This window comes from Canis lupus, chromosome 19 (assembly GCF_011100685.1).
Source record: "Canis lupus familiaris isolate Mischka breed German Shepherd chromosome 19, alternate assembly UU_Cfam_GSD_1.0, whole genome shotgun sequence".
NCBI classification, from domain to species: Eukaryota; Metazoa; Chordata; class Mammalia; order Carnivora; family Canidae; genus Canis; species Canis lupus.
Window position 1 is genome coordinate 11265973 of NC_049240.1, and position 16726 is coordinate 11282698.

Here is a 16726-nt window from a genome sequence, read left to right on the forward strand (position 1 = left end):
TGAAATTGTTGTTAATTGCTAGTGAGAAATATATAATGGCATCATCACATTGGAAAACAGTTTGTGGGGAGATAGGGTAACTGGATGATGGGCACTGAGGAGGGCATTTGATAGGATGAGCACCGGATGTTAAACTGTATGTTGGCAAATTGAATTTCAATTAAAAAACGTAAAAAAAAAAAAAAAAAAAAAAGGAAAACATTTTGAAAATCCCTGAAAATGTTCAACATAGAGTTACCATTTAAACCCAGAAATTCCAATCCTAAGGATACCAAAAAATAAGAAAAATATATGTCAATACACAAAATTGTATATGAAAGTTCAGAATAGTGTTATCAATTAACGCCTAAACGTAGAAAGAGTACAAGGTCAATTATCTGATGAATGAATAGTAACATTTAGTATATTCATACGACAATATTATTTGTCAATGTAAAGACTGAATTGCTGATACATGCCACATCGTAGATGTGCCTTGAGAACTCTACACCATGAAAGAAGGCAGTCATAAATTAAAATCTATTGTATTACTCTATTTATATCAAATTTCTTTAATAGAAAAATTCATGGAGACCGAAAATAGATTATTGTTTGCCAGTGAATTCCAATATATATAGCAGTTTCTCTTATGGTGATGAAATGCTCTAAAATTAGATAATACTGATATTTGCACACTTCTGTGAATATACTGGAATCAATGAATTATAGAGTCTAAAAGAGTAAAATTTATGGGTATAAATAATACTTTAATAAGCTGTTATAAGAAAAATATCATGTTATGCACATTTCTACATGCCTTTCTATGCACAGGTGTATTTATTTCTTCTGGTATATATTTCTTGGCTTGCTTTTGGCCACATCACTGTCCGCTTTTACTCTTGTTCACTAAAAACAAAACAAAACAAACTAGGTTTTGGCTCACATGTGGAGGAGGTAGAGATCAATTACACTGTATTATTTTAGGCCTTATCATAGCTCTAATACAGAGAAAAGACCAAAGAAGAAACACTTAGTAAAGAAAACATATAGAAAAAAGATAAATCAAAAATGTTTATTGCTAAGAATGTAGTCAAATTGTTAATTAATAAATAAAATTCTGAAAGAAGAGTGACTAATGTTATAGGAAATACACGTGAAATTATTTTCAAATATACTTATTATTATGTACCCAAATTGCATGCATCTGAAACTATTTTTCCCTAACATGATCTCTTCTTGGTAAAATACCCAAGTAGGGCTTCTTTCATTTCATTCTCTTTTGTTTCTATTTCTTGATAGAAATATTAAAGGAAAAGCAATTATTGCAAATGTATTTAAATACACTAAACACATTTAACTTTTCACTTCTTTCCATTAGAAATAACTGGATGATTAATTGATAATGCAGTGTAAAGTATAAGCATAATAGTAACAGTTATCTAATACTTACTATGCATTATGCATAATTTTGAGCACTTTACATAATTCGCTGATTTAAAATTTGGGCGATAACACTAGCAGGACTGAAAATGTGACAGGAAAATACTAAAATATCTAGTCTAAACTATATGAATATAAAAATCCTAACTTTTAAGTTCACAAAACTTTATTTGTAAGCTTTATTTGTAAGCTCCCACAAAAATTACTAAACATCAGTATACAGTTTAATGCAAATTGTACCTATGCTTCTAACAAAACTGAAAATATAGTCAGAACTGAGGTCTTCACAACACAATTGTTTGGTCACCTTTAAAATGAATTTTTGCAGGTCAAACATTAACTTCTAATGCATATTAGAAAAAAAAGCATATGCTGTTTTCTAACTATTGAATTGGTAAAATAAATAAGTTATAGATCAGTAAGAACTTCATACACATATACATGCTCTGAGTTTCCCTTTTGCTTCTCTGTGTTGAATGTTCTTATAATGTTTTTTTTTTTTTAAAGACTTTTATTTATTTATTTATGAGAGACTCACAGAGAGAGAGGCAGACACAGGCAGAGGGAGAAGCAGGATCCATGCAGGGAGCCTGACATGGGACTCAATCCTGGGACTCCAGGATCATGCCCTAAGGTGAAGGCAGATGCTTAACCACTGAGCCACCCAGGCGTCTCATTCTTAAAAGTTCTGTCTGTAAAACATAAGTGGATTCCCTTTAGTAATATCTCCTATTAATCCCCAATAATCCAGCCATGCCTGATTATCATTTTCCTGGTTTCCAGGCCAGAGTTTATGACTTTCTATATGTGCTGATATCTTTAGACTCAAATATTAACAGCCTTTATTCCAGAATATGTGAATATAACTGAATTCTGCTCCCAAAGAAATTATATGTACCCTAATTTGTCTTCTCAAATATTATGATATATTTTCTGGACTGCATGTTCTAATTTTGTTGAAAGATTATGACTTCTTTAGAGTCAGGCCACTTTCTAACACTATCTGCATCCCCCTTTTTCATATAACTCTCCATTGTGGTAGAAGTATACTAATGCAGCTATTTTGCATAGCCACTCCAGAGTCCCTTTAAGGAAATATCAATGAATAATGCTCCATGAATTGATTATATCCTATGAACTTATTGTGTGACCTTTGTCTATGGAAAAATATGGACATAAATATTTACTGCATTGTACAATATCTTATGACTTACACCAAAAATAAGACTAGGCAATTATAGATTAAGACCCTTTATATATTGCCTGTATTAAATGGCAAATGATATGTTATTTTTAAACCATTTTTTCCAACTTTGGAATGTAGATGACATTTGTTGCATGTAACAGATAGAACAAATAAATACTTAGCTAAACAATTTTGGGATTCCAGGATAAAGGATAGCATCTTCTGTCTTACTGTCTTTGGAGAAACTGTAAGGATTTCCTTTATCCAATAGCAACATGTTTGTACCTATGAGAACCTAATGTTTCCTTAATAATTGAAAATATTACAATATCTTTGAATTCTACTTAATTTTTACTTGACTGGGTCATCACAATGTTAAATAAGCTCAAGATTATTTGGCCATTATTAGGAATGGCCAAAATGGTTTTACAAAAGTTATTTCCCTGAAAACTCTAATGCAAGAAAAATGTTTTAAATAATATACTTCAAAAATAGTATACCCCACTATTTCTTTTTTACTTGAATCTATTTTTCTGGGATTAGAATAAGATCTGATAGACAAATCTAAGAACTTTAGCTCTGTTAAGCAGTATTAGCAGCAGTGATGATTGTAACATTAAATTTCTTGATTTGGGGCGGCACCTGGGTAGCTCAGTTGGTTAAGCATCTGCCTTCAACTTAGGTCATGATCTCAGGTCCTGGGATGGAGCCCTGGTCCCTGCTCAGTAAGGAGTCTGCTTCTCCCTCTCCCTCTGTCCCTCCTCCTGCTTGCTCTCTCTTGCACACACATGCCCTATGCATCTCTTTCTCTCTCCCTCGAATGAAAAAAAATAAAAATCTTTAGAAAAATAAATTTATTGTTTTTTTAAATTCAATCTAAAATATTTAGTAAATATCCTGTGAACCTTAAATCCTATTTTCTACCCTAAAAGCAACTGAAGTTAACAGTTTATATGTTCTTCTTGACTTTTTTCTATGCTGTACAGATATATTTTTTATATAAAATAGACAATATCTTTGAAATTATTATTTGATCTCTAGTAATGCAACAAAAACAGTATTCTGTATGGAAGTTTAGCTAGGCCTTGCAATTTCAACATTCCTTGAATCTGATGGAGAAATAAAGACAAGTTATTTGAAAATATAATTTGAGACACTATGATCTAGCTTCACCCTATAGTTCATAAAAAGGATCTCTTATACCCATATTGTCTAATGTGATAGCCTTTAAAACTTATGGCTATTGAGCGATGAAATATGACTAATCTGAACTGAAATCTTAAGCTCCACATATTTGGAAATTAAGGACTATATCTCAAAATAATCACAGCTTCTAGCAAAATAAATCTCAAGGTAATTTTAAAATATTTTGAACTAATGATCTGAACAATATAATAAACACAGGACTTAGCTAATAGCAGGGCTTATGGAGGAATTTATAGCTTTAGGGACTATAATTAAACATAATATCTAAATTTAATCACCTATCTTAGTAAGCTAGGAAGAAAAGCACAAACTAAACTCAAAGTCAGAAGAAAATATTTATAAATGTTTATTGACTATCATTTAGATTAAGGCAACATACCAGTGTTTTAATTTCATATATCCTTGAAACTAGTTTTATACATTTCACAACACATCTTATTTGCATGTGACTGAAATATATATAGCAGCAGGAAAGTTTTCAAGACATTTATTTTTCTTTCACTACAATTTCAATAAGAACAATTTTGCTACAAACCTTTTATTTTTATGACATTAGAAGTTGTTCAGTTTTGGAAACCCACATTAGCATGGAAAGCACTAACTGGAAAATATAAACAGGAACTTCTAATGTTTACATTTTTTAAGATTTTATTTATTTATTTATTTATTTATTTATTTATTTATTTATTTTAATTTATTTTTTATTGGTGTTCAATTTACTAACATACAGAATAACCCCCAGTGCCCGTCACCCATTCACTCCCACCCCCCGCCCTTCTCCCCTTCTACCACCCCTAGTTCGTTTCCCAGAGTTAGCAGTCTTTACGTTCTGTCTCCCTTTCTGATATTTCCCACACATTTCTTCTCCCTTCCCTTATATTTATTTATTCATGAGAGACACAGAGAGAAAGGCAGAGGCACAGGCAGAGGGAGAAGCAGGCTCCATGCAGGGAGCCTGATGTGGGGTCCCCAGGATCATGCCCTGGGCTGAAAGTGGTGCTAAACTGCTGAGTCACCTGAGCTGCCCAGGAACTTCTAATAAAAGAAAAATGAATAAATAGTGGTTACATGAAGGAAAAAAAATTGGAAAAATATTCCCAAAGAATGTAAACATAGTAGTTACATTGGTGTACAACTCAACAAAATTGTTAGATACCATTTGTCTCATTTACATGAGTCAAAATGTAGGAGATGAAAATTAGAATAGCATTTTTCCAATTAAACTGTCATAATTACCTGTATTGAAGTAACCTATAATGAAACATGACGAGTCTTCACTTCCTACTAATTTGTTATTTAGCACAAGATAGAAACATACAGAATTTATACTGAGTAAGAAAATATTCTGGACAGTAATGAATTCTGGAGTCATATTATATATTAAAAATACTTATTTTGGAAAAGCATAATCTGGGCCAACCTGTGATCTCACATTATATTTTTGAGATTAAGGTCTTTAGCAGCCAGGACAATGCCATAAGTTAAAGATACTTTAAGGAGAAAAAAAAGAAATCTAAGTCAGTAAGGATCTCTTAAACCTAACAAGAATAAAAAACTTATTAACAAATCACCTTTTTCCTGATTCTCAAGATGAAATTTTGAAATTTTGAAAAGATTGTGATTTCAATAAAATAAAATAAGACACATAAAAAAGCAAATACATTTGGTTGACTTATAAGAACTGAATAGTAATAAAAAAGGGGGAGGAAAGGAATCAAGCTATATAAAATTAATGTTTTATATATTACTGGAATTAAGCTAGTTTAAACCTGAATTTAATTCTAATTGGTTAAGATGTATTAAACCCTATAGCAATCATTGAACAAAGAATTCTCAAAAGATAAAATCATGGAAAACATAATTAACGTGCATCATTGAACAAAGAATTCTCAAAAGATAAAAATCATGGAAAACATAATTAAAACATAATTAAAGTGCAACACTAAAAAGCATTTACTTAATGCCGAAGTAAGTAGGAAAGGAAAAAATATAGGATTAAAAAATATATGAGACTCTGAAAACAGGTAGTAAAATAGAAAACATAAATCTGACAATCGCAACAATAATATCAAATGGTAATGGATTAAATAATCCAATGAAAATTAAGACAGTGTCAAACTTGATAAAAAATATGATATAACCCTATGCTGTCTATAGAAGTCAGATTTTAAAATACAATGAGGTATGGGAAAAGGTGTGTGAATTATATATCATGCAAGTAGTAACAGCAAGAATGCTAGATAGGCTATACAAATATTACACAATATAGCTATAAAAAAAGAATTTGCTAGTGATGAAGAGGGACATTTCAGAATGATTCACTGATCAATTTATCAAGAAGATATAATTAGAAACATATGCGCCTATTAACACAGCACTATAGCAAATGAATCAAAAACTAACAGAAGAGAGGAAATTCAGTAAGAGTTGGAAATTTCAATATCCCATTTCAATAATGATTAGAACAAGTAGAAGACTAACAATAAAAGATTTGAACAATACAATAAACTGACAGACAATATAGATTTAACAGAGAACATTCTATACAACAGAAAATATACATTCTTCTCAACTCCACATGGAATATTTCCCAGGATTGACCATTGCTAGGCCATTAAAAACAAAACAAAACAAAAACCTCAATAAATTTAAAAGGATAGAAATAATACGAAGATATGTTCTCTGATCACAATGGAATGAAATTAGAAATAAATAACAAAAAGAATTTGATAAACTCACATGCATACAGAAATGAAACAACACACTGAACTTAAAAACAAGAAAAAAGAAGAAAATTATAAAAATTAAAATAGAAATTCATAAAATAGAGAACTAAAAGCAGTAGACAAAAAATTAGTGAACAAAACACTGATTCTTTAAAGAGAGAGGGAGAAGGGGACTAGAGGTGGTGGGGGGAGAGTGAGAGAAAGAGAGAGAGAGACCTAGATTACTAGGATCAGAAGTGAAAAAGGAGACATTACTATGAAAGAAGAAGGAAATATGAAGGATTATAAGAGAAAAACATGAACAAGTATATTCCAACAAATTAGATGACTTTAGAAAAATTCAATAAACTAGAAAGCAGAGTAAAGAAATAAAGAAATTAAACTGAAAAAAGAAAAAAAAAAGTTGTGTTATTGAAAAACCAAATAAAGTGGCAAGTATTTTGATAAACTGATTTTAAAAAGACACATAAACATCATTAGCAATAAAAAGTGCATATGAATTTAAAAAAATAAAGCTTAATAAAAATCCATAAAATCTTTATCCCAATAAATTAAAGATTTGAAAGGAATATTTTCTATAAAACATAATTTATATAAACCCAATAAAATAAGAAAATGCAGCAATAAAAAAAGTAAAAGAAAATGCAATGATAACAGGCTGCTGGAATAAGTTGAGTCTTTTGAAATCCATACCTGTACTTAAAAGGGGGAAAGTAATCCAAAATATGTTCAAAGGTGATAAAACACTTAGGAGATTTTAAATATTGGCTATAGAAGATTAAGTGTAATGGGAAGGAGCCTAATGGTGGGTATGATTACCACTTTACATAACTTTATAAGAACTTGGATAAAATTAAAAATACCCATATTTGTAAAATAATAATTTACTGTAAAAAATAATGAAGTCTGCTCTTAAGCTAACCAAATACTTAATGGCTTCAACCCATATTTGTAAGCAGTTTTTACATCACCTCAGAGATTTAAAATAAATTTAAATTTTTAAATGGAATCTTAAAAAAATGCATTTAGAAGTCATATGAAAATGTTACATAAAATTAAGATAGTTTGTCTTTTGTCTTATTTTCTATAATTGAACCATGGGACTCACTTAGGCCCTAAGCAGGAGCCCCAGTTGAGACAGAAATTGTTGACATCGCAAAGTAGTAAATACACAGATCGCAAACAAGATTGTGACCTAACCCTCTTACTTTGATCTCGATTTGAAGAGAAGGTACAATTTCAAATTTACTTTTGAAATTGTACAATTGGTACAATTTCAAATTTACTTTTGATTACAATTGACAAAATGATATTCTTTGATGGGTATAGGGAAGCCTATATTCAAAAGCTACAGTAATAACCCCAAACTTACATGACAGAGAGGAGTATCACTCTGGAAAGCCTGTAAAATGAAACATAAATGTCCTTTTGCTACAAAATCACTCTCAGGTAAATTATTCAACATAATCTCTTAATTATCATTAATAAAAAGATATTTTCTCCATTTAGGCATACATCCTGCTGTTAAACTGATAAATACTGATACCTTTCCAAGAGGATAAAATTTCTAGAATGTATGTATGCATAACCATACTAAAGAAATATATTCTCCTAAAATATTTGAAACTTAGAGTAAATGTTAATATAAGGAAATCAGTTTCCTAGTTCCGATCAAGTACTTTTTGTAAAAGTTTTTATTTATTTATTTGAGAGAGAGAGTGAGCACAAGCAGGAGAACTGAATATGGAGAAGGAGAAGCAGCCTCCCCACTGAGTAGGGAGTCCCTGCTGGCCTCGAACCCAGGACCCTGAGATCATGATCTGACCCCAAGGCAGACACTTAATTACCAACTGAGCAACCCAAATGCCCCATGAACAAATAACAAAGTATTTTTCAGAAGACAGATTAGCAAGAGTAATTTTGTTGCTTCTGATGTTTTTTTTCTTAGATTTATAAATATATTTTTAAAAACCCTCAGTTAAACAAGAAAGGAAAGAGTAGGCTAATTATATTTTGTATTATTCTGTCATGTAAAGTCCTAATTTTAAACAGGAAATTTCTAATAGAAATACTACCAAGGCAAAGTTAACCAACATAAATTTCTCTAATGATAAAAATGTTCCGCATATGTGTTGTCCTATATAATAGCAGCTAACCCCAACTCATTAGTGAGACTTGAAAAGTAGCTAGTAATACAGAAGAATGGAATTTTTATTTCCTTTTAATTAATTTTAATTTAAATATCCACATGTGGCTAATGGCTACAATACAGGAAAGCAAAGCAAGAATTTATATATTTTACTCGGTCAGGACTTCGTGTACAAGCTTGCATCCTCTAAGACACATTAAACATGAGTTTTGTGAAAATGAATAATCACTTTCAGCTTTTTCAAAAGAGAAATTGCCACAGAGATTCACAAAAGCCCACTTTTAGAAAGAACAAATGAGCATATACTACCATGTTAATCAGTGTTTAAATGTGTTAAAAAACAACAAACAAACACAATGATAATAAGGATATGAAAAGCTACTTGTTAGAACTAATAAGAGAACAAGAAAGCATTTTTATCTGGTGGCCCAATTTGACAACATTTCAGTAAGTCTTTCAAAAAGAACAGTTTGCTAAAGACAAAATTACGCAATTAAAGCATGCTATATGGAATTTCATTAATATGTTCATGTTAAAAACAGATAATCTTCATTTGAAGTCTACGTGATAGGAAAATACATAAATCACATTTATCATCTCTCTTACTTCTAGGTGCTTTTTGTGACTTTTGCATTTATTTGAAGAAGCAAAGGAAAACTTACAGTTATTTTGGAAATTTGGGAAACTCTTCCAAATTAGTCCAAGTCTTTGAAATACTCTGATTTGGATTTTAAAATGAGCATTTCTCTTAAAAGTTTATACAATGTAATACGATTATTTTTGGTTAGATAACTGGGTAATTTTATTCCGTATAATTTTCCAGGGACTGTAGAGACTCACATTTTCTAGTTCTAAGTAATCGATGTCAACAGTTTTTGAATGCTCTTTATACAGACTCATAAAGTAAATTAAAATACAATCACATTGGTTATAACATCATGGATGCATCAAATACTTTGAAAATAAAGACTAAAGGGCAAAGTACACATAATAAAGGGACATAGAGCCAAATTTACTAGAAATCACTAGTGCTAAGCATAAATTCTTCAACCTAAAAATTAACTCAGTGCCTTTACCAGTCTGTGAAAAGTGGAATCAAAATGAATTATGCGGATCTTACTTTCTAATAAAACAATTCACATAGGGCACCTGGGTGGCTCAGTGGTTGAGCATCTGCCTTTGGCTCAGGTCATCATCCCAGCGTCCTGGGATTGAGTCCCAATTAGGGTTCCCCACAGGGAGCCTGCTTCTTCCTCTGGCTTTCTCTTTGTGTTTCATGATTAAATAAATAAAATATATTTTTTAAAAAACTCACACAATACCATCAGAAGAAACAAAGTGTTTTTTTAAATCTAAACTCTGATGAGAATGAATTTGGAGTATTATATTTTCAATGATAGATGTGTCAATATATTTAATTCAGTCATTCATTATCTTGACCCTGTACAAACAAAACCACTAAAACTATGTTCATAGTTGTCAAAATATTAGCTTAAATTTTTGCTTCTGAAATATTCAGATCACAAGAAAACTCCTTCCTTTAAAAATGGAACTACCCTACAACCCAGCAATGGCACTATTAGGTATTAGCCCAGAGGATACAAAAATCCGGATTCTAAAGGGCATATGCACCCTGCTGTTTATAGTAGTATTAGTAACAATAGCCAAATTATGGAAAGAACCCAAATGTCCATCTACTGATGAATGGATAAAGAAGAGGTGGTAAATATATGTGATGCACTCTTCAGCCATCAAAAGCATGAAATCTTCCCATTTGCAATATGATGTAGATGGAGCTAGAGTATATTATGCTAAGTTAAATAAGTCAGTCAGAGAAAGACAAATAATACTTGATTTATACATTAACCTTCCTAGTTTGGAACTCGATAATATAAATAAGAACTGCAGCAAATAAGTACTATAGGGCTGAAATTAAAGTTATTTCTCAGAGGTAAAAATTAAAGTGTGTGTATTTATATATTCTTTTAAATTATTGTTTCTACCTGTTTGTTTGAAGACATCAGACACATCTGTTAAAGCAATTAGGATCTGAAAGGACAGGATCATAAACAAGGTGCCAACAATGAAACACAAAGGAGTGAGATGACTTCCAGTCTGACGGCAACTTTATCTTTCCTGGGACATTTGCCGATTCTGTATGCTGTAGAAGAAGCCAAGGATCTGAGTTCCCTTAGCTAAGGGCCAATAGGAAGATGCAGAGACACAAACAAAAATTTGAGAGGTTTTGTGAGACAATATTAGAAACAATGAGGATGAGGGAAAAAAGCAGGGCATAGAACTCAGTCACTTGCTCTGTTTTTCCCTCCAGACAATAGGCTGTAATCAAAAGCTATACAAGGGAGAGTAAGAAATTCAGTAGAATGTTTCCTGAAAGCAGAGCACAAATATTGTGACTGTTCCAACCCCAAGGATCGAAAGTATACAGCTCAAAAGAGACCCTGATGACAATTTGAGCTTCACAGTAATGTGACTATAACTATGAGTTAGGCAAAGATTTTATAAAAATATTAAAAACCCATTAAACATAAAAAGAAAAATGATAAATTCTATTATATTATTTACAACTACTCCTTTTTTTATTTTATTTTATTTTTTTCTTTGTCTCTGTCTTTATTTTATTTTTTATTTTTTTTGTCTCTGTCTTTAAATATCTTAACTCAGCCTGCCCTTTTCTTTTCTTTTTTTTTTCTTTTTTTTTTTTTAATTTTTTATTGGTGTTCAATTTACTAACATACAGAATAACCCCCAGTGCCCGTCACCCATTCACTCCCACCCCCCACCCTCCTCCCCTTCTACCACCCCTAGTTCGTTTCCCAGAGTTAGCAGTCTTTATGTTCTGTCTCCCTTTCTGATATTTCCCACACATTTCTTCTCCCTTCCCTTATATTCCCTTTCACTATTATTTATATTCCCCAAATGAATGAGAACATATAATGTTTGTCCTTCTCCGACTGACTTACTTCACTCAGCTATTTACAACTACTCCTTATCAATTATTACGATAAAATAAAACCACAAAATTGAAGAATATGTTTTATAATCCATGTATCTGACAAAAACTTAGTCCATATTTAATTAAATTAATTCCTTGCATCAACTTAAATAAGAAATAAGCAGAAAAACCAGGAGAAAAAGTGATTAAAACACACCAACACTTGCTAAAAGCATATCTAAATAACCAATAAATATATGAAAATGCACTCAACATCATTAGTGATCAATGAAATGCAAACTCGAATTACAGTGTTATCACGTATCCAGCATGACTAAAATAAAAAAATACAATACCATATGTTAACAAGGATGTGAAGAAATTGGCACATACATTGATAATGAGGTTTAATTTTTTTATATTTACTTTGAAAAATTATCAGCATCCATTAAAGTTTAACATACACACACTGGTAATTCAGCAGTTTCATTCTTCTGAATACGCAGAAGAAATCCACATTCATGTTTACTAAATACACGTTTATTTTTATAAGTAACTAACAAAATGTTTTCGGGGGTGACTGTATTAATTTACCTTCTCACCAGCAATGTGTGAGTGATCTTGTGACTGTGCATCCTTAATGACATTTTGCATTATCACTATTTTTATTGTACCTATTCTAATACGTATGTACTGATATTTCATTGTAGTTTTAATTTTCATTTCCTTAGTGGCTAGTAATGTTTAATATCCTTACGTGCTTATTTTCTCCTGGTATATCCTGCTTGGTATATCTGTACATCTTTGCTCACTTCTTAATTGGATTGCTTATTTTTTTACTGTTACATTTTGAGTTCTTTAAATATATTTTTGTTATCACTAGTCCTCTGTCAGGTATGTCAATTGCAAATATTTTCTTATCTGTAACTTGTCTTTTATCACAACAGATTCTTTTGCAAATCATGAAGTCTAATATTATGAATTTTCCTTTTATTGTTCATACTTTTTGTGTCAAATCTAAGCAGTCTTTGCCTAGACCTAGGTTCTAAAGATTGTCATTTTTTCTAGGATTTTTATAATTTTATGTTTAAGCCCATGATCTATTATTGTTAATTTCTACAGACTGTGTGATTTAGTAAAGGTTCTTTATTTGACTGTTGATGTCCAATTGTTCAACACCACTTCTTGAAAAGACTATTCCTCCTCCACTGAATTGCTTTTACTCCTTTGTTAAAAATAAATTGGACATATTTGTGCATTCTCTATTGCAACTTCATTTTTAATAGCCAAAAACTAAAATCAATTCAAATTTCTATGAATTTTAGATTGGCTAAGTAAATAGTGGTAGAGTCATAGAGTGGAATATCAGAAAGTTATAAGAATATAAAATTATTACTGCACACACATAAACACACACACAACAATGAATCTCAAACATAATACTGAGCAAAAGAATTCAGGCAAAAAACAAGGCATAATATGTATAAGGTTTGAAATGGTCAAAAGTATTTCTGTTGCTACAACGCAGAACAATGACATTTATCATTGGAAAGTGACTGGCAAGAGTCATAATGAAGCTTCTTAGATTTCAATAATATTCTATTTTTTATGTGTGTGATAGCCTAATGTACTCACTTTGTGAAAATTTTCTTAATTGTACATTTATGATCAGTGCATTTTTCTGTATGCTGATTCTATTTCAATATCTCAATTAAGATATAAGAAAAATATCCTATTCTCTTTCATTCCTTGGTCAGTTTAAGTGAGGAGAACCTGTACTGTTCATGTATGTGGAAGATGTGCTGAAATAAAGACTAAAGACTAAGAATCCTGCTCGACTTGTATATTACTCAATATGTTGTAGAACTATCTCACTGATAACTTACAAATACAATTTCTCCATGTTTCCCAACACTGAGAAAATTTCTTCATATTTTTGTCACTTAAATATGGATATGATACTATGAATATCAGGAATTAACTTCATATACTCAAATTGACAATCACAAGACATTTTTTGTTTAGTCAAGTTAAATTTGTATTTTGAAGACTATAGAAGAACTTTTGACATGTAATGAGTCCAATGTATAAATAGAACTTACAGGGCAGCCCGGGTGACTCAGCGGTTTAGTACCTCCTTCAGCCCAGGACATGATCCTGGAGACCCAGGATCGAGTCCCACGTTGGGCTCCGTGCATGGAGCCTGCTTCTCCCTCTGCCTGTGTCTCTGCCTCTCTCTCTCTCTCTCTCTGTGTCTCATGAGTAAATAAATAAAATCTTTAAAATAGAAGAAGAAAGACTTTCAAAAAGAATAAAAAGTAAAAATGCAAAGCTGAACTTAACTTTTTTACATAATATAATTTTTGAGAGACTTGATGAAATGAAACTATATGGGATAACAAAATCCTTTGATCCATCTCCATCTTTTAGTATTTTATATTTTTTATAGCATTGTGAAAACAATGAATCAGAGTAAAATGTCACACAGAGAAGAGAATAATTCCTTATTTTAAAGAAGTTAAGATGGGATCCTTATGGAGAAGTCCATGACTCTAAACACTCTCCTTATTCTAATCTCCCTCAGCCTTCAGAAAACAGAACTCATAACCTGCAGGATTATGCAGGATATATTCCCCTCATTTTTAGAACTGCCTTGTATACGTCAGTATAACATATCATGTCTGAAAAAAAATGTGTCAATATATGTTTCTTTCTATGCTATAACTTGGGTATAAGGTTTTATTAACTGGTAGTACTTGTTTCTACTTCACATTATTATGCAGAACATTGTTAATTTCCTCTGTACTCTTCCTTCTGTCAGTTTCTTTTTACTCTTTCTCGATAAAAGCTGTAAACTTTTCATGGCTAATGACTACTCTATTACACAAAGACCTTGTCAAAGCTTTTAAATACCCATAGTGATCTTTCATTAATCTCTTGGACAAGTCAATTTCCTACATTTTCTGTTGGCTGTTTGTGGACACTGTGGTTCATTGAGTTATAGAAGAAAAAAATAAATTGGTGAATAAAAGTTACGTGTGTGTGTGTGTGTGTGTGTGTGTGTGTATGCACAAATAATTAAGGGAAGACATGATGAAAGAAGTATGGATAACAGGGATGTAGGGAATTTGTGACCAATAGAGTTGAAATAATAGATATTTAGCTAGTTCTTAAACATCTAATAAGCAATTATAGCTTAATTTAGAAAGCAGAAGTAAAAATAAGCAGTACAGTAAGTTGGCAACATTACTCAGAATGAATTAAAGAAAGACATAAAGACTAGATTTTGAAATGTCTCAGGAAGTACTACATTTGGCCAGAAAAGAAAAAGTAAAGTTTAAGCTAGTGAATTCACAGTGAATGAGGAAAAGATATTATCTGTATGAATGATTTAAAGAGTATCAGGAACAATTTGCAACTAATATATAATGGGGACAATGGCTAGGATTATGATGTGACTGGAATAATAGTTATGTGGTGATGACATTTTCAACCAAATTAGAGAATTTAGAAAGAAAACCTGCATTTGAGTAGAAAGAATAAGTTTTATAATGGATATTTGCATACATTAGAAAGGCAATGCCTATTTATAATTTTAATCACTAATTATATTTAACTTCAGACATTGTAGTTATGTTTTTCCCATTATTATCAATCATAGAAAGTAAGTGGGACCTTAGCCAGCACACCAGTGTCCTGATGCAGATACAGGGGACAGTATCATAGTGTTTGTCAAAACCCAGGTCAAAATCTGTTAGTAGGTCAAGATCAGCACTTTTAAAAATGTAGTGAATGAAGGAAATAATCTATAATAGAAAATGAAAGTATCAGAATGTATCCCAGGTACTCAGGGTAAGTGTGCGTGTGTGTGTGTGTGTGTGTGTGTGCATGTGCACACATATGCATGCATGAGGGATCATTACATAAAAATATTTTCGTTTTGGGCAGCCCGGGTAGCTCAGTGGTTCAGCACCGCCTTCAGCCCAGGGCCTGATCCTGAAGACCAGGGATCGAGTCCCACGTCGGGCTCCCTGCATGGAACCTGCTTCTCCCTCTGCCTGTGTCTCCACCTCTCCCTCTCTCTCTCTCTCTGTGTCTCTCATAAATAAATAAATAAATAAATAAATAAATAAATAAATAAATAAATATCTTTTAAAAAATTAAAAAATATTTTCATTTTTAGTATGGATTGTTCAAAACATGATGGAAGCAACTGCTGTAAGGAGTTTTAAAACACCCTGTGGAAGCAGATATCCTGGGTTTAAATCCTGGACCCACCAATATCATGTATGTCACATTGGCATGTTACCTGAAATCTGAAAAATAACTGAAAAATCAAAGAATATCATAATTCATAACATTTTCACAGTGTTGCTGGGATGAGTGAATAAGTAAATATATGTGTAGCAGTTATAATGGTACCCAGATTATATTAAGTGCAATGAATCAAGTCAGATGTATCCTCTTCATGTAACATGCAATAAAGAGAAATTATTCAGCAGTCATTAGTATACCATGTTTTTTGTTTTGTTTTGTTTTGTTTTGTTTTGTTTTGTTTTGTTTTATATGCCAGAATAATCTCTGTCTTTAATACTGCAGCTGCTAAAGGGGAGCCAGACTCCGGAAGTAAATCTTTGGACAGTTATATAATCCACAGGACTACAAAGAGAAAGGGTTATATAGCCTAACTGCTAGAGCCCTTAGATTTAAGGCCTTTCAATCCCTTTCATTTCTCTTACTCCCTATGGAGGCAGGCTTCTGAGCCAACTGGTCAGCCATTTCTATTAAAGTATTTTAAAAATCCTCTTTGGCTCCAGAAAGATTTTATCTGAGATCAATTGAAAGTTGAAGTGATTTAATATGTGATCAGTAGTACCAGTTTTTATTCATCAATTTTTAGGACTTTGTAATATTTAGTTCACTAGCCTTTGGAAAAATAAAACCACAATAATTTCTGCTTAAAAACAAAACAAAACAAAATAGAAACAATTATAATTCTTTCCAAATTTAATGCTTGTTTAGTGTTAAATTTAATAAAACATAAACTTTAATTTTAAGAAGTAAAGAACTATTACATGTGTTATATG

At 31.5% G+C, this 16726-nt stretch overlaps 1 long non-coding RNA gene across 1 annotated transcript; it reads right to left on the minus strand.

Annotated features, from left to right (window-relative positions):
* Positions 1-737: 737 nt before the first annotated feature.
* On the minus strand, positions 738-13794 carry LOC111091103. The gene is made up of 4 exons (XR_005373907.1): positions 13742-13794; positions 10690-10881; positions 7910-7939; positions 738-885 (listed from the first exon to the last, which is right to left on the minus strand). It is a non-coding gene; the product is annotated as an uncharacterized LOC111091103 (long non-coding RNA).
* Positions 13795-16726: the final 2932 nt, after the last annotated feature.